General features: G+C 43.3%; 2 pseudogenes; one reads left to right on the top strand and one right to left on the bottom strand.

The window, feature by feature from the left end:
• The first annotated feature begins 8,783 nt into the window (after positions 1-8,783).
• On the top strand, positions 8,784-9,820 carry LOC147421311 (uncharacterized; annotated as a pseudogene).
• A 681-nt stretch (positions 9,821-10,501) lies between these two features.
• On the bottom strand, positions 10,502-11,631 carry LOC147421310 (uncharacterized; annotated as a pseudogene).
• Positions 11,632-19,312: the final 7,681 nt, after the last annotated feature.

Here is a 19,312-nt window from a genome sequence, read left to right as displayed (position 1 = left end):
CTTTGGGAAGAAACAACAACAGGAAACCTCGACCACAAAAACCCCTGAGTTAATTGCTCAAGACCCAACTCTTGCACATCATAATGGTTTGAATTGCATTGATCTTTGAAGCGTGGTCGAGCCAACCAAGTCTATTCATAGACATGATTATTCAACCCATGCACACAATCGCCCCGGAGTACGCAATCTAGGAGGGGTGGAAGGGAATTTCCAAGCTAAGTAATTAAGGGCAATGTTTGAAGAGGGAGAAAAAAGTTGAATGTTAACGTGTGATTTTTTGCAAAACTACCTAGTAAAGCCCTTAATCATCAACAGGGGAAATCTAACTGGTAGTATCTTCTCGACGAGTGTAAATAGTATTTATATTATTAAAAAATCATCAAAAAATGGTCTTTTTTAATTTAGTTTCATCATTTTTTCTTGATATTGGGACTTAAAAATGGAGAAACCCACCAAAAAACAATAAAGTAGTGTTTCTCGTTGGATTTTATTAATCATTGATTTTTCTTTTTTTCTTTTTTAGCGTATTTTACTATTTTCTTTGATTTTTACAATTATGGGTCAAAAATTAATAATAGATAGCAAATAAGCTCTGATGGAGAAATTGAAGATAACGCTGATGATCAGAAGGACAAGATGGACAGGCACAAAAAAATTCAATCGAATTGACAGATAGAAGCGTGAAGCATAAATTAGGCCGCCAGGGCCTACTTTTACAAATTCTTGCAGAATGAGCTAACGGAATCCGGTTTGAAGAAATTTTTGACCCTAACATAGATTTCATGGCCTAGTAGGACTAATAGAAAAATCTGGGAAAAAATAGTTTGGGAAGTCCGAGTATAGATATCCAAGGTAGCCCAAAATCACCTCATTTCCACTAGTCACTCTTGGAGGAAAGAACTTTCTACCTTCTTCGCTCGCGATTTTTAGAGTCTACAATCGTCCATTTACGGTGCCGTCTCACACAAGACATGAGGAGTAAGTTCTAAACTTATAAATGAACGTTTCTATATGGCTGGGTTGCAAGTTTAGGCTCAAAAAAAAACCCTAGAAATTCATATGTGCACGAAGTATTACGACACAAAATTGATCATAGCAGCCTGTCAACTCAACCAAATTGGACAAGACTTGAATTGTAGCATGCTCTTATATAGTAAAACACTTTCATATCACTAGATAACAATTTGGTAGGGGTCAATAGGGTCCCAAGTAAATAATATAGGTTTTTGTCATATGCCAGAATTGGATTCTGACTCTACGAACAGCTTATAGACCGGGTCTATACACAATGTATCTACATGGTTTTATGGAAACAGTGAAGGCAAGATCTCAAATAGAAAAAAACATCTTGAAAGCTACAAAGCGTCAAATTTGACATATGAAGTCATACTGACTCCGAATGGACCAAAACTGGATGAGTAGCATCAAGACTATGTCCATAGCTTCAAAAGTGACTAGCAAACTTTACATGCCATCTAGTCACAAAAATCGATGATTTCAGAGTCGATAAGAGCACAAAGTGATGCCGACATGACAGAACTTTACCAAATTCATTTTAGGACTTGTTTTAGATGTATTAAAGATGTTTAGGCCATCAAATTGTCAATTCTTGCAAAAAAAAGTGACTGCATTAAATAATCGTAATTATTTACTTTTGTACTTGTTTAGCTTGAAATTGATCTATTCACTGCACCTATCACTTGTATACATCTATTACATGCCACATGTCAAGTATGAGTCAAAACGATCAAGAAAAACTCTGAATTTGTCAAAAAATATACCAAAGTCTTTTCAATCCAATTTTTGAGTTAACTGTCACATTTTTTGATCCAAATCACCCCATATCTCACACACAGACTCTACATCATGCCTAGAACCAACTTTTAACAAAAAATATACAAATTGATGAGAAAAAATTAATAACCGTGATTATTTATTTTTTTGCCAAAATAGATGCAATTTGCAACTTTAACCTTATGGGACCAAAGAACATGATATCCAAAGCCCATTAATCAAGTTTGAGTAAGTTTGGATCTCAAAAACTCAAAATCTCTTTACATCTACAACCAGACAAGTAATAGATCACGCGCAGTACGTGCTTACAACACTGAAGGGCACAAAGAAAGAGGAAAAGATCACATATCTGGGCGCTCCAAAAGTGCTAACAAGAATAGCATATCATGCTATTGGAATGGCCGACAATTTGACGCCAGTCCAATACAGAACACCTGGATCATTTCAGCTCAACCTTCTCCAAGGACTACTAGATCAACAAAGAGAGTATACAAATCAGATGAGAATCTACAGAAAGTTTCCATGAAGCCCATAGCAGTGAAAGCTCTGACAACGAAGAGAGAAGGCGAGGATTGAAGCAATAAAAAAGAAAGCAATGGCAGCTCACCGAGTGGAGCCGCAACAAAAGAGGGCTAGATTTGAAAGATAAAAGCAAACATACAAAAGGAGCCGCCAAGCTGCAGATGAAGACCCCAAAAGATAGAGTCCAATAGAGGTAAAGGGACCATGAACCAAGAACCCTGCAAAGAAGGGTCCAGAGGATCCCAAAGATTTTCTCGAGCGGATGTATGCGAAAGCTGATCGAAGGAAGCTCTAAAAGCTCAAAGAAAAGCAACGAAAAAAGCGACTGAGCAACAGAGACACGCGGAAGCTGCCAAAGAAAGTGATTCACATCATGACCAAGAGAAGATGTCTCCAAGACCATCTTCACCAACCATGGAATGAGAAGATCAGCCCATGGCAAGTCCAAGACCTTCACCAATAGATAAATCTAAGAAAGATGACGCAACAAAGTAAAAAGAGCCTCAACAAAAAATCAAATTTTAAACAACCCGAGGAAGCCGAACAAATTGCAGCAGGACCTTCCTCTACAAGAGCTCAAGTAGAAGCAGCTGGGGCATCCAGGAAGCTTCAATAATCCAAAGCAGCTGAGGCATCCACAAAGCCTCAAGGAGAAGAAGTAGAACCATCTCCATGGCCACAAGCAGAAGCCACTACACCAACAAAAGAGCCACAAACCAAAACATACCAAACTTCTAAACAACCCCAGGTAGAACCTGAAGACAGGAAAACCACTGATGAAGTCATCATGTAGGTAAACGAGTATGCAAAGCAAACGCAACTGATGACAAACAAGATGAGAACGAAAACACTTAACCGCAATGCCAAGGTTAAAGAGCTGGAGCAAGTGATTGATTCTCTACAAGGAGAGCTAGAAGACAGAATGAACGTCATTGAAGATCTTCAAGGGAAGATTAAAGAGTTGAAAAATGAGGCAAAGTGTTAGGTGCAGTGGAATGATTGTTTGCGCTTTGCTCAAGATGAGTGCTCCGAACTGTGCTCAAGGTTCCTTTTGTTCTTATGGAAGGGAGAGCCTTCCGTTCTTAATGATAGAATGATATGATAAAAAACAAAGTGAATGGACATTGTGCGCGCAAGTGTATGAGACTGAGTGATAGAGAGAGAAGAGAGATACAACACCAGAGACGTTGTAAAACCCTCCTCCGAAGGCCCCACTCTCGTCGGCAAGAGTGGTCTACTTATGATTGCACAATCTGGTACAAACTGTATGTATGGGACTGATTCAAGTCTAGGCTATGTCGACGATGACGACGGGGATGACGAAGTCGACCTAAGGGCTGAAATCTGCAATCTTTCTACTGATGTCCAAAAAAGCTATGGGCTGAAATTTGCAACTAGTCCAAAAACGCTAATTTAGGGTTGTTTTCTGTGGATCTTTGTCGCTGAAAATCTCCAGGTTTAGGGCTGAAAACTGGGGTTTATCAAGGCTGAAAACTGGGGTTTATCAAGGCTGAAAACTGAGGATCTTACCGGAGTGAATCTGCTACCTTCTTAGGGTTGAATCTGCTACTCTGGGATCTCTTCAAAAACGCTAGGGCTGCATATCTGCTTGGCGATGCAACTATTGCAAAAACGCAAGCTTTTGGTGCTCTTTAAAAACGCTAGGCATGGGGGAAAACGCCAGGCATGAGAGGATCTTGCAGTGAAGATCTGATGCAAAAACGCCAAGGGGTTGGGGCTTGCTGACGATGATGCAGCTGTTGAAAATGCTAGGGCAAGGGAAATTCCTCGCGGAGATGCTAAATGTGAAAACGCTAGGGGAGGTTCTTGCTTCTTGCTTGGAGGAAATCCACCAAGGGGTCATGTTGAGAAGTTGCCTACTGAGCTTGGCTCCTGTTGCGTCTTCTACCATTTAGTGCTAGTCTAGGTTTGCTTATATACAAACTTACTCAATTTGCCCTACCTACTTTCCAACAAAAGTCACTTAAAAATAATAAGTAAAAATATCAAAAATAGGTAAAATAGGCTAAATGCACTAGAAAATTTCCCTGAAGGATTATGATGGATTTTGATGGGAATGCCTATGATCATGCTGTGTGCAACCAGAGGATATGCATCTACACTAAGTGACTGGGCATGCATGGTCTACGAATAGACTCACAAAAGTGCCAGATCACTTCTAAATCTAGATTGACTGGACTGACTGATGAACCCTGGTCATCTAGCTTGTCCATGGAGACATAGGGTTGGATGTGTTACGTGACATCCCCTCCTTTTCAAAGTGAGGTACTGGTATCGAACTGTATGGCGTCAAGGGAGATTGCCAATAGCATCCAAAATCTTGGAAGGGACTCTTCGCCAGCGCACTTTGATGTGTGGGTCGTGCGGTACTTGAACTTCATAAAGGTCTACAATGCTTGCTTCTTTGGGCCACGCCGAAAGCGACACAAAGTCTTATGTGGCTCCTTCGATGCTTCAACTTCGTCGAGAGTCATGCTTCTTTCTTCTTCAAGAATCTCCATGGCTAAAATTCTTGAAACCATTTCCAACACAAAACCATGGAACATACCTATTCCATGTAAAGTGACTGGACAAAATCGCGTCTTCTCTAAAGACTGTGTATGCAATGTAGATGAACATAGAGATGGAGTGACAAACCGTTCATCAACCACATGCAAACAATGAGATCGAATCTTTCTCTTATGATCTAAAGCAATCAACTATGGCAATTCACAATGGAAATGCCCATGCTTGGTGCTCATACTTTCATGTGCTCATTCTATGAAATGTGTCATGCCAAGGAAGAGACATGGAATGTGACTTCCTTATATGCATACTTTTTAGCTTTTCATGAAAAATCCGCATACATTCGTGCTCATTCATGAGTGAAACGTGCTCAACGTACAATATGGCATGCCCTAGGAAAAGGGATCACATAAAGACACTGACTAAAAAATAGAAAACGATCACGAATGAAACACTCAAACAATGCGTGTGTATCAATCATGCGAACACATAATACTTCCTGTGAGGGTTCTTTGGACCTAGACTCGAGATCCAAGATCGGTTCTTCTTGAGTGATCAAATCGTCCTATGGGGGTTCTTTGGACCTCGACTCAAAAGCCAAGATTGGTTCTTCGTGATTGATTGAATCTACGAGGTTAACTTCGCTAGGAAAAGCATCCACTAACACATCATCCTTGTGAAAAATCACATCATCTTCATGCAAATCATCATGCTTGTGAGAAATCGCATCTTGATCATGCAAATCATCATTCTCATGAGAAATCACATCTTGGTCATGCAAATCATCATGCTTGTTATTGTCATCCAAATCATCATGTAAATCATTGGCATCCAAATCATCATGCTCATCTTTTTCAATCAACTCATCATGCTTTTCATAATCATGCAAATCTTGTGTCATGCTTTGGAGAAGAAGAGACTAAGAGAGTCTCCTTTCCCCAAATCTCTTGCATCTGTGCCTGAACTTGAGAAAAGAGTTGCAAGAACTCTTTCATATGTTGGTCGCTCTTTTCTCTGATGGCTTTGTTCTCACGATCAAATTCTGCTTGTCTTGCTTTATTCTCGCAATCAAATATGGCTTGACTTTCTTTTTCTTCCAAGTCGTGCTAACGCTCTATGGCTTCCATTCTTGCATCGTATTCACAATCTATGGCTACCCATCTTTCTTCGTAGTCACGATCTATGGTTGCCCTTCTTTTGTCGTGTTCTAACTTCCTGTCATAAACAATGCGGCAACTCCTTCATAGGAGTTAGTGCAATCCTTTTGTAGATGGGGAAGGGGGACGGTCGGAAAAACCTCCTGGTGGGGAAAATTCTTCTTCGCCTCTCTCATGCTCATCACCTCTAAGCGAAGTATCCATTCCGCTTTGAGTGATGACCATCCACTGAAGTCGTGGGTTCTTGTGGGTTCTTGTGGTCTTGGGATCTTAAGTTCACGAGAACTTGGGTTCTTGAGGGTCTTGGGTTCTTCGGTTCTTGAGGTTTTCTTTCACTTGCAAACCGTGTTTGAGAAGGATCTTCTCTTCACCCGAGTTCTACTCCTTTCTGCGAGAGCGCACCCCTTGGCGGCCTTGCACTCACACAAGGTTGCTTTTTCCCACCTCATGTCCATTGGCCGGCCGCTAAGTGCACGGTCCGCTCTCAATGAGTGAAAAGAGACAAGGGGAGGCTAGACATGCCCCTCTTTCTTGGGTTTCCTGTCACTCTTCAAAAACACGATTAGGAATCGACACGCCCAAGAAAACTTGGGTTTGTGCAACCGCAACAAGCAAAAAAATATTCTTGTGATTCTTGTGATTCTTTCCTTGAGTGATACAGAACACTGCCAAATCTCTGATACCAATGTTAGGGGCATCGGAATGATTGTTTGCACTTTGCTCAAGATGAGTGCTCCAAACTGTTCTCAAGGTTCCTTTTGTTCTTATGGAAGGGAGAGCCTTCCGTTCTTAATGAGAGAATGCTATGATCACAAACAAAGTGAATGGACACTGTGCGTGCAAGTGTATGATACTGAGAGATAGAGAGAGAAGAGAGATACGACACCAGCGACGTTGTAAAACCCTCCTCCGAAGTTCCCACTCTCGTCGGTGAGAGTGGTCTACTTATGATTGCACAATCTAGTACAAACTGTATGCATGGGCCTGATGCAAGTCTAGGCTATGTCGACGATGACGACGGGGATGACGAAGTTGACCTAAGGACTAAAATCTGCAATCTTTCTATTGCTCTCCAAAAATGCTATGGGCTGAAATCTGCGACTAGTCCAAAAACACTAATTTGGGGTTGTTTTCTGTGGGTCTTTGTCATTGAAAATCTGTAGGTTGAGGGCTGAAAACTGAGGCTCTTACCGGGTTGAATCTGCTACCTTCTTAGGGTTGAATATTCTACTCTGGGGTCTCTTCCAAAACGCTAGGGCTGCATATCTGCTTGGTGATGCAACTATTGCAAAAACGCTAGTTGTTGGTACTCTTTAAAAATGCTAAGCATGGGAAAAAACGCCAGGCATGAGAGGATCTCGCGGTGAAGATCTGATGCAAAAACGCCAAGGGGCTAGGGCTTGTTGGCGATGGTGCAGCTGTTGAAAACGCTAGGGCAAGGGAAAGTCCTCGCGGAGATGCTGAATGTGAAAACGCTAGGGGAGGTTCTTGCTTCTTGCTTGAAGGAAATCCACCAAGGGGTCTTGTTGAGAAGTTGTCTGCTGAGCTTGGCTCCTGTTGCCTCTTCTGCCATTTATTGTTAGTCTAGCTTTGCTTATATACAAAATTACTCAATTTGCCCTACCTACTTTCCAACAAAAGTCACTTGAAAATAATAAGTGAAAAATATAAAAAATAGGTAAAATAGACTAAATGCACTAGAAAATTCCCCTAAAGGATTCTAATGGATTCTTATGGGAATGCCTATGATCATGTTGTGTGCAGCCAGAGGATATGCATCTACACTAAGTGACTGGGCATGCACGGTCTACGAATAGACTCACAAAAGTGCCAGATCACTTCTAAATCTAGATTGACTGGACTGACTGAACCTTGGTCATGCTGTAGCTTGTCCACGGACACATAGGGTTGGATGTGTCACGTGACACAGAAATACACCGAATTGCAAAGGAGAAACAACAAAAAGAGATGGAAGAGTTGGGAGAACTCTTGACAAAGTTATCGGATACATGCAAAAGCAAAGATCAATAATTGACAGAAGTAACCAATGAACTTTTAACCACTACTCTGTCAGTACAAAAGATCCAAGGGCAACTAGATGTAGCTAATGCCTCTTTACGGTACTCCGAACAACGGATTAATGATCAAGCGGCATTTCTAAGACAGATAGGAGAAAACCCCGCTGTAGCCTTAATCAAGGGAATAGATGAAGTCTACAAGACTTTAGAAAAGAGGAACAAAGACCTTCAATTTGAGCTGAAGCTGGAAAAAATGCAAAGACGAGACTTGCATTGATGCGGGTTCAAAGAAGAGAAATTGCTCAAGGATATAGAAGAATTGAAGAGAGTCAATCAGCTGCTAAGAGAGGGACAAATAGAAACTCAAGAGGAGGCAAGAACCTCTGAGCGGCCAACCATTGACATACCATCAGTTTTCTTTTGCTGATATGGAAACACAGAAGTCAAAAGGGCTAGTAGGAGAGTTAGATTTTCATGTACCAATCACTGAAGCCGATGGAAAGGGGGAAGGGGGAAAACACCCAGTACACTCCGAGCTTGCCTCTCTATAGCCCAAGGACAAACCCGCACCCCTAACCACACAGAATCACATACACCGATATAGAATCTGCAAACTGCAATTGCACACACTCACCTTTGAACACCACTGGCTGCACTGACTCACACATAAACACCTCAGCATCACTAATCCAACATCATACCATCACCCACTATGAACATGCTCACATCGAGAGACCACACATGCCTCGACCGAACCCAAAATAGTGCACCAATCTCCCTCTCTCTCACACATACTCACCCAGTCCTGGAGCCATCTCTACCACGGGCATACAACAAAAGACGAGATGCAGATGAACTTGATGACAAGCTCAAAAAAAGCCACAATCGAACTATGTATCATATAAACACAATCAAATACAATGATGGCTACGTGCCTTGGTGCAACCTGGTACCTTTCCCTGGCTATTGGAAACCGTACTCGCGACCTTCCCCTGCTCATATCCAATGGCTACAACTCTGGCCTTTGGTGACGTCTTCTTCCTCCACCCGCTTGCAGATGGCGCCCTCATCACATGGTAAGCAACCTTTCTCTCACCTGCTCCAAACTCTGCACTCGGACCCCAATGCAATGGAGCCGCCCCCTATCAAGCTCCTCCTACTGTCGACTCCCCTTTTTTTTGCTCTAGGCCATCCTTCTGGCGGCTCTGCACTCTCCTGTTGCGCCACCTCTTATGGCAGCGCTATCCTCATGCCTCTACATACACTGCTCCCCAGCTCACGGCTCTCACCATCCGGCAGGTGGACTTCCCCTTGCCCTCTTGATCGAGCTTCCTTGCGCCCTTGCCAAAGCCTTTTCAGTCCTCCTCTTTCATGCAGTCGACAACCCTGCTATCCGCTACCCCTCCCCCTCTGGCGGCCATGCTCTCACCCTCATGCAGCCCTGCCACCCCACAGATGGCACCCCGTCTTGGTCACAACCGAGCTCAACTGCCACTTGCCCTCCTCTTTCCACTCTCGGCCCTGCTCGCTTTCCTGGCACTCCCCAACTCCATCCAGATGGCACTACTCCTCCATGAAATCCTGGCGACTTTCCTCCTGCTTTTGCTCACTAATGCATGCCAACCCGATTTTGAAAAAATACCTTTTGTTACCCTTAAAAAGAACTCTCCAACTTGTCAAGCATTCCCACGTGAAGAAATCCCGCCAATCGCTATCATGTCGAGCTCGGCATTCCCTTGCCCAAATCACAAGCTCGGGCATGGTCATGATTCCGTCCCTAGCAAAAGCCAACCCCCGCAATGATTCTCGGCCAAGGATATTTCAGCCAAACAATGGTGAACATCATGGCCATGCCACTTCAAACTTGCTAGGATGCTCGACTCTCAACCTGCCATGCACCTCACTTTGAACACATAAAAACCTTGAAGCTAGTTGACCTTGATGTCCGACTCAGCATACACATCATAGCACCTTTTGCCTTACAAGGCTTGAGAACCACGAATGACCTGTACAATGCCACGTTTGGCATACACATCCTTGCAGTAGAGTGTCTTGCACACATTTCAATCAGAATCCCATATCATAAACTTCATAGCACTTGTATCCAGTACCCCTTGTCTTGTTTCTAGTCTTGTGATATCAACATTTGTCCGTGTCAACTGTGATAGAAAAAAAAAATGCTATTTTCTACTAAAGAGTGCTCCATCTTGGTGTACCTGTCTGCTGGCTGCATCAAATATCTGCTCAATGTCCCTGCCATTTGCCTGCAATCTGTCATGCTTGGGGTTCTTGAACTTCCATAGGCTGACCATCTTTAGATGTACCATGATTGCCCACCCCCCGTTGAGCATTCATGCTCAACCATAGCATTCTTTAGATAAGAGATTAGTGCATATTAGAAAACTGACACTTAGTATGTACATAAGTAGTGGATAGATAGATAGAGAGAGAGAGAGAGAGAGATAGAGAGATAGAGAGATTTTCTCAGCTGTAGAATCCCCCCGGATGAAATGGAAATCCATAGGCTCTCCCAACTGTGGTGAAAACTCCGCCAGGATCAAATGCATGGCACTGAACACAACCATTCGTATGTACGACAGGCATATCCCAACCTTCCTTTTCACCTGCAAGCCCAAAAACCAACCTCTCGTACAGCTTTGCATAGCACCGATCTTCAACAACCTGTATCCATACGCCGGCTTTGTACACAACATAAGCTTGTAAACCAACCTGTGAAGCATCTACACCATACATCATTATCCTCTCACCTGCTAGGGAGATCTCCATAGCAGACCCCTCATTAAGAGAGCTTTGCAAACTGTGTAAAACAACCTGTGAAGCAGCTTTCAAAATCATGGCAATACCATAACACCCACCTTTAGCAACCTGTCTTCCAATGGCGCTGCTTCTTAGAGAACCAAGCCTACCTTCTTCTTAAGCATACCCTCTGTTGTAGGTCCTTCAAATGGAATACACTCCATACCTGACTCACCATGCCAACCTTTGTCCACCATAGCCTTTGATGCTTCATCTTCAACCACTTCATGCGAGAGCAAATCGGATTGCTTGACCACTGTTGCTTGAACACTAACCTGCTCTTCAAGGACTTCTTTTATGACCATATCATCTGCTAAGCAAGAAAGAAATCCATGATCTATTACCTCGCTCTCTCGTATGTTGACATCGTCCACATCGTCTAGAATGCACTGCCGCTCTTCAACACAATCGGTAGGACAAGGTTGCCCAACCCCCTGGCTAGCTTCTTCCTGCACAGCTTCGACCATCACTTTGCCAACATCTTCAAACTTGTCCTGTGATCTTTTCACATCATCATTTTCTTCTTCATGCATACATACTTCAGCTAGGACCGCATCCTTGCTAACCAGGCTAATAGGCTCTTATACAGCAAGATACCAAACTGGGGGTACAAATTGAAACGAATGACCAGAATGGCTTACCAATGGCAAAGCAGCTACCTCTTTGACGCTTGATCTTTCTTTTGGCACGTGATGAAGCTCTGTTGTCAAGCTATACCCATAAATTGAAGGCTTCAACAAGAACATCTCCAGCTTCTTCTTTGCTTTCCTTCTCTTTACCTTCGCTAAACAGACCATCTAAGCATAGTCATGTGCACCACCACACTTGACCTTCTCCTTGATTCGTGGATGCAAGCAGGTTAGAAACTGCGCTCGCTTGAAATGATCTCCTTCTCACACACATGTAACAACAGCTAGCTTCTCCCAAATAGACTCAAATTTATCCAAAAACAAAGCAAAATCTTCACTTACATTTTGCTTCAGCTTGCTCAATTGTTCACCCAAGTCCGATGGAGAAACCCACTTCTCAAAATCTTCAACACACCAATTGTGAATCTTGCTTAGCGGACTGCCGATCTGCACCCTTCAATCCTTCAAACCAGGCTTTGCCAGCTCGTCCTTGTAGAACCCACGGTAGTGCCTTCAATTTGGCTTCATCTCACAAATTCTCATCTGCAATAGATATAGCTCCAGATCGGAAAACCAATCTGCAGTCTCTTCTTCTCCAGCAAGCACCAATTCGATATCATGCATCATCTTCAGGCTTAATAACTTCACCAAGGAGCAATCAATAGATCCTAAATGGGGACATCATTTATGGAAAGCGGGAAGGGGAAAAACACCCAGCACACTCTGAGCTTCCCTCTCTATAGCCCACGGATTAACCCGCATCCACAACCACACAGAATCACACACACCTATACAAAATCTGCAAACTGCAATTGCACACACTCGCCTTCGAACACCACTGGCTGCACACACTCACACATAAACACCTCAGCACCACTAATCCAACATCATACTGATGCATGGTTTTTAGGACCCCTTCTGAAGATGCAATAAAGGCACAGTCAGTTGTTGGAGAGATGAGGATACTCTAGTCCAAGGGATCTCGAAAGAGAAGAAAAATCTACTTCACAAGCACCAAAGAGTAAAAAGTGCCATGGACAAAAGAAACGTGGGAACGAGCTCTTATGCATGCCTACAACCTATATCTTACAGAATAGCCCATTCAAGGTGTGAATTTCTAGTGAAATTTACACGAGGATGTTCGTGAGGACTCACAGCACAGCATACTCCGTTTTCACTTTTTTACTGACAATAAATATTTTTCACCTACATGGTAAATACAAATCACTTTTTACCTACAGTAACTTTTTTTACCCATGGTAAATATTTTTTACTGCACCACAAGTATTTGGTAGGTAACAGTTCACTGTTACTAGAAGCAGTGATTGGGCATCAACAATGCAGTTACAGGAGGAGAAAAGGGGAAAATATTATGGTAAAGGTGAGTCAACAGGGATAAAGACTTTTGAGTTGAAAAGAGACATGCTGATTTTTTCAAAGAACACATGTCAAAAGAAGCCATGGTTGAGGATTTTTTGAGAATTTGATATTCAAGAGGACCCAGCTGCCACCTCCCCCCCCGCAGGTCCCCCCCTGACATGTGCAGAACCTCCAGTTTCAACAACCACCTTACCTACTCTTAAATGCTAGTCAAGGCCTTATCCCCATGTGTCACAATCAGAAAAATCAGCATTTACCCTCCCCTCTCACATCACTCTAGAGAGTATCTTGATGGTGACATATCAGGTGACCTCAATCTGTTGACCACCCTAAGCAAAAAGTAACCCCAATCAGCGGATTTAAGCATGTTTATCCCTAATCCTAAACCCTCTCAGAAACCTATATAAGGAGGCCTTCTCTCACTCAAAATAAACACTTCACTCACTTCACCAAGCAACGAAGCTATGACGACATTGCTCAAAATGAGGAGCTATGGATGGAGCTCTACTCTCTCTCCCTCTCTCTCTCTCTCCCTCTAGTATGCTACATTACTAGCCCTAAAACCTAAATAAGGAGTCTTCTCTCATGCTCCATGGCCACCATCCTCGCCATCATTCTCTAAGGTATTGATGTGTTGCTAGTAGGATCATACCTACTTGCTGGGTTGATTGTTTTTGACAAGGGATTATGCCATCCTTGGCTTGCTTCTCTATATCCTTGTTATGTATGATCAGATGCCGTTGTATTGTTAAGATGATGTCTTGTGTATATATATGCTACATAAGGTCTCTAAGCTTCGTTTCTATGTGTTTTGCCATATGTTTTGATGCCATCATAATGCCAGAAGTCTCACTTGCCTATGTGCACTATGTGTGAGGTCCCTAAACCTCTTAATTTAGGGTGGTGCCCCGCTTGTTTTGTCCTTTGCTTGTTTGCATGAGGCGTGGTTTGTGGAGTGTGCACGAGTACAGAGGCCACCCGATTGCACTGCTCTTTTTCCCGCTCTCATTTTGGTGCCCCCACGGAGGAGGGCTACACAGACCTTCAGTCCACAAGCAATGAAGATGTGCAATCTACAACATGGACGAATGGCGTGAGGAGTTTGCAAATTGGAGAACAGAAGAGGAGGAGGCTTTAGAGGCCTTAAAAGCTTTCATCAAGGTCTTGTTACCAGGTTGCAGTGTCATTGAAATTCAGGAAGTAAGTTCTTCTACATGCCTTGTTCGTGATCGTCGCCAACGAAGGAGAGTGAGAAGAAGAGATTAATATACCTCTCCTCTCAACCGATGAGTGCTCCAGAAACCTCCAACGCACACGAGCTTGAAATATTCTACATCAACATACACAAAGGTACTGTGACACACATTAAGGGAAGAGAAAGCATCACCAGACCTCTCTTTCCTGAGGAGCCGACTAAGAGGAGGAAGATCACCTCTACACCTAAGTGGCCCAAGGCCGCAGCACGTGCTCAAGCGTAAGGTAACATTTGGCTTAATCTCATTAATAAGGGATTACATGACCACTACAGGCAAGAAAAAGGCTAGTGAGCAACCAACTTCAACCTCCAACTTGCAACCACGACTCTCACCCCTAAATCCTCCTGAAGCAAAGAGGCGAAGGCTTGCCTACAAGATTGCCGCCCGTCTGCGAGTGCTCCCAGTGCACTTTGTGAATCCAGACACCACCAATCCCAAGCCAACCTCCTGTCTGCGTGAAGATCACTTTGGATATTGTCCAAAGTGCTTTGGAGACCGGGTGAAAAGCCTCCCTGCCCTACCTTTGCTGCTAATTTTCAAGAAGTTATCTCAATCTAAGGAAACTATCTTAGTTGATGATGTGCTGCACATTTATGGTGTCACTTTCATTCGCCATGCTGATTATGGTAATAGCATCCAATTGTTGCTTGCTAAAAGGCTCAGCATTGTACAAAGTGTTGCCATCACGCCTTACATCTTCACAGATGCATCAGGAAGAGTCGAAGTGATCCGAGGTGCTGACCTTCTGTGGCTGATCAGGCTCATTGGTCCCAAGGTGGTGCAACTAAGCTAGGCTCTTGTGTGTAAGTATGGATGCCAATAATGAGAATGATGATCCCCGCATGTTTCCTTTCCATTTTGTGCGTCATATCCGTGTGAATATTTGTATTGATAGAAAAATCTTTTATCAGCAAAGAATAGCCCTGTTGTTTGGAGCCGAGAGACTTGGGGAAATCTTGCGCTCTCCTCATCCTGTCATTCTACCCTTACTAGACTATTACCATTCCTTTGATGTGTCAATCTTCATCCTATTTTGAGCTAAGTTGTGCTAAAGCTCCAAATTGTAATTACCATACTCTATTTTAAAATAAATTGGAGCTGTTTGTGTAATTGTTTACTCTCTCACTTATGGCCTTCCCTAATTTTTATGGTAAGCCTAGGGAGGTTGCTCCAGACTTTTTGGATAATTTGGAAATGGCCTTTCTGGTATCGGGAAGGGATGACGAAGCTACTAAGTTAAGGGCCTTTCCTTTGGTCTTGAGGGAAGGTGCAAAATTATGGTATCAAACTTTGGCACCTGAAGAAAGAAGAGACTGGGAGTCCTTAAAGATGGCCTTCATCGAAGAATTTCGCTGCCATGAGCCTCCAGAGGAGATATGGAGACAGCTCTTAGAGCTACGCCAAACATCACCCAATGACTATAGAAGCTATGAAGGAAAGTTTTCCAACCTGTGGGAGAAATGGTGTGCATCACTAGGTAAAGGAGAAAGGACGCCAGAATGCCTAAAGAAGGATTGTTTCCTGGCAGGGCTTTACCCCATTCTTCGAGAAATGGTAAAAGGTAAATTTCCAGATACCTTTGATAAAGCTATGACTTATGCAAGGGAGAAGGATAGGAAGTTAAAATTCCAAGCTCAACTACAAGGGGGAATGGAGCCTCTACCGCTAGCTCAACCTACGGCAAGGGTAGTAGCAGGGACAGGAGCAACAGACCAAGAGTCCTCTCAACAAGAATTACTTCAACAAATCACCAATCAACTAGAGAGCATGTCCATCAATCTGGTTCAAGGTGTAAGGGCTCCCCAGCCAGGAAATGAACGAAATAGACAAGAAGGACAAAGGCAAGCACGTGAGTACATTTGCTACAACTGTGGAGAGGTAGGTCATGGCATGTATTATTGCCCCCATCCACGACGCTATCAAGGAAATGGTAATCAAAGACGGCCTCCTCGCCAGCAAGTCACTCCTCCTCGAGCTAGGCCACTAAATGGACAAAATGCACACGTGGCTCCACCAATCCAAATATTGAGACCCCCTCCTCCACCACCACAAGCACCAGCAGAGATCCCTCCACTACCATCGGGAGGGGAGGACAGGGCTGTCTCTGTCATAATTCTTGACAATGGTAAGGATAAAGGGAAAGAAAAAATGGAGGAAGTTGTTGCCATGCCAATAAAGAGAGTTAGGAGACAAAGAACTGATGAAATGGAAGCTTCAGAGCCGGATAAAGGGAATGAGGGTTCCTCCCAAGTGATAGGAGACAAGAAAAGGAAGAGTAGGTCAAGGAGGCACATAGGAGTAGAAGACTTTCCACTTGGGGTAGGATCCATACCTTACGACCTGGTAGCAGTTGTGAGTAAGAAAGGACCAAAGATTTCATGGCAGCAACTCCTCCACCTTTCCCCAAAGATGCGTAGAACCTGGTCTAAGATGGTCAGCACCAGGAGGGCTAAGGCAAAGTCAGTTGGTTCTATTAGTGCAAGAGCCATGAAGGATATCGTGCCAGTCATTGATGCAGAGATTAAGAGTCAGCGAGTCTCCAATGTGTACGTAGATGGTGGAGCCGAGATTTGTGTTATGACAGAGAAATTAATGCACAGGTTGGGTTTGGAAGTAAACGAGCAAACTTCCTTACAAGCTAAGATGGCAAATAATGTAAGGGTGGCTTGTGTGGGAAAGGTTAATGGAGTGAAGGTTTCAGCTTTTGGTGTTGCAATCTCAATTGATGCTTATGTGATCCCAACTAAGGGGGAGGGCTATCCGCTAATCCTTGGAAGACCTTGGCTTATGGCTATGAAAGCTAGGCAAGATTGGGAGACACGTTCCCTTGAGTTGCGACCAAATCATAAGGTAGGTGGCAAGCAACAAAAAATTGTGTATGACATGAAGCAGGGTAGACAACAAGACCTAGAGATGGAGACTTCTATGGATGAATGGAGCACAAGCAGTTGCTCTTCATCTGAGGATGAGTCATCTGAGGAGGATGCTAGCTCTTTGGAAGTCATGGGTATAATACTGCGAAACCCAGAAGGAGAAGGTGGTCAAGACTCTCTAAACAAGGAAGAATCCACAGGCTTAGAGGAGATGCTAGCTAAGGACCTACTAGAAGAAGAGAGAGAACCCTATTTGCAGGTACTAAAGAAGCATGCTAGCCTCTTTATAACTGATTACGAGCACATTAAAGGAGTGACGGTAACCCAACACCATATCCAATTAAAGGAAGGTGCCAAACCAGTGGTGCAAAGGCTAAGGAGATTAGGGCTAGTGCAACAAGATGCACTCTTAAAAGAAGTAAAAAGATTACTCAAGGCAGGATTTATCTACCCAGTGGAAGATTCTGAGTGGGTGTCTCCAGTTGTGGTAGCACCAAAGAAAAATGGGAAGTGGAGGGTATGTGTGGATTACAAGCCTCTAAACGCAGCCACAAAAAGGGACCATTTTCCTTTTCCTTTTCAAGATGAAATACTAAATGAAGTGGCTGGTCATGAAAGGTACATAGTGTGTGATGGGTACTCAGGCTACTTCCAAATCAGAATTGCAGATGAAGACCAAAGAAAGACTACCTTCATAACACCTTGGGGGTGTTTTGCTTATAGAGTTATGCCTTTTGGTTTAACTAATGCCCCAGCTACTTTCCAGAGGTTTATAAACTTGGTGTTTCAACCTTTCTTTGGTAAGTCCATACGAGTCTTCATTGATGATTTTTGCATTTACAACTCTAGGGAAGTACATCTGTCCAAGTTTGATGAAGGTTTCACCCGTCTGGCCCAATTGGGTGGGCAATTGAATAAATACAAGTGCCACATAGGTGAGAGCAAGGTCACTCTACTAGGCCATGTTGTGTCTCAAGATGGTATTGAGGCTGACCCTGAAAAGGTAAAGACATTGTTAGCTTTACCTAGGTGAGAGCAAGGTCACTCTACTAGGCCATGTTGTGTCTCAAGATGGTATTGAGACTGACCCTGAAAAGGTAAAAACATTGTGCCACATAGGTGAGAGCAAGGTCACTCTACTAGGCCATGTTGTGTCTCAAGATGGTATTGAGGCTGACCTTGAAAAGGTAAAGACATTGTTAGCTTTACCTACTCCTTCAAACGTGAAGCAACTAGTCTCCTTCATTCAAAAGGTTCGGTACATGGGACGATTCATACATCTCCTTTCTCAGGCAATCTATCCTTTGCAGCAGCTCACTAAACACACTACATTGACATGGAGTGAGGAGGGTGAAAGGTGCTTTCAAGAAGTTAAAACCATTTTGAGCTCATTGCCTGTCGTCCTACAACCCACATGGGGTGAATTATTCTATGTAAATCCTAGTGTAGGTCCAAAAGCTCTAGGAGCTGTCTTGATGCAAAAAGACCCAAAGACATCTCTCATGAGACCAGTCTACTTCTCTAGTAGAGTGATGACAGCTGCTGAAAAGGGTTTCCGCGCAACTGAGCAATTGGTGCTAGCTCTTAAGTTTGCAGTGGAGAAGTTTCGGGCTTACTTACTTCCGAGACAATTTGTGGTGATCACAACTGAGGAGGTTTTTCCATATGCCCTACAACACATGGAATTGTCTCAAAGAATAGCAAAGTGGGTGGTGCAGCTTCAAGAGTTTGACTACACACTACAAGTAGAGGATTCCACCCGTGCTTGTTTGGCAGATGTCCTCACACAAAGGTGTTATGAGAAGGCCAAGAAAGAGGCACCTAGTAAGGTACCGCCTATCCCGGAGCTTGAAGTTCTACTGGGAGCACACAGTCTGTATTTTGATGGGGCTTACAAGAGGACCAAAGACAAGGCATCAGCAGGCATAGTAATATTAGGTCCAGAGAAGGAGAAGATCTTTGCAAAAGGGTTTCATCTAAAAGAGGTTCATTCTAACAATGAGGCAGAGTACCATGCCCTTGTTTTAGGGTTGCAATGTTGTCTTTCTCAGGGCATCACAAAGCTAAATGTTTTTGGTGACTCCATGTTGATTGTTAAGCAAATGGTTGGTGTATGGGCCTGTAAAAATGACAAATTGTCTGTTAAGATGAGGGAAGCAAAGGCCTTGTTGAAGGGTTTTAAAGAAGTTCGAGTGCACTTTGTACCTAGAGATCAAAATCGAAAAGCAGATGCCTTAGTAGGTGAAGAACTACAAACTCTCATAGTAGGTGCTATCCTTGTGAAAAGTCCTTTATACCAGGGAAAGGAGGAGCTGCATGATTTCCTTTACTTTCTTGAGC

This window comes from Adiantum capillus-veneris, chromosome 28, assembly GCF_014529385.1.
Source record: "Adiantum capillus-veneris isolate H3 chromosome 28, ASM1452938v2, whole genome shotgun sequence".
Classification (NCBI taxonomy): domain Eukaryota; kingdom Viridiplantae; phylum Streptophyta; class Polypodiopsida; order Polypodiales; family Pteridaceae; genus Adiantum; species Adiantum capillus-veneris.
The sequence above is the reverse complement of the archived record's forward strand: the minus strand, read 5'-3'. Positions and strand labels throughout refer to the sequence as shown.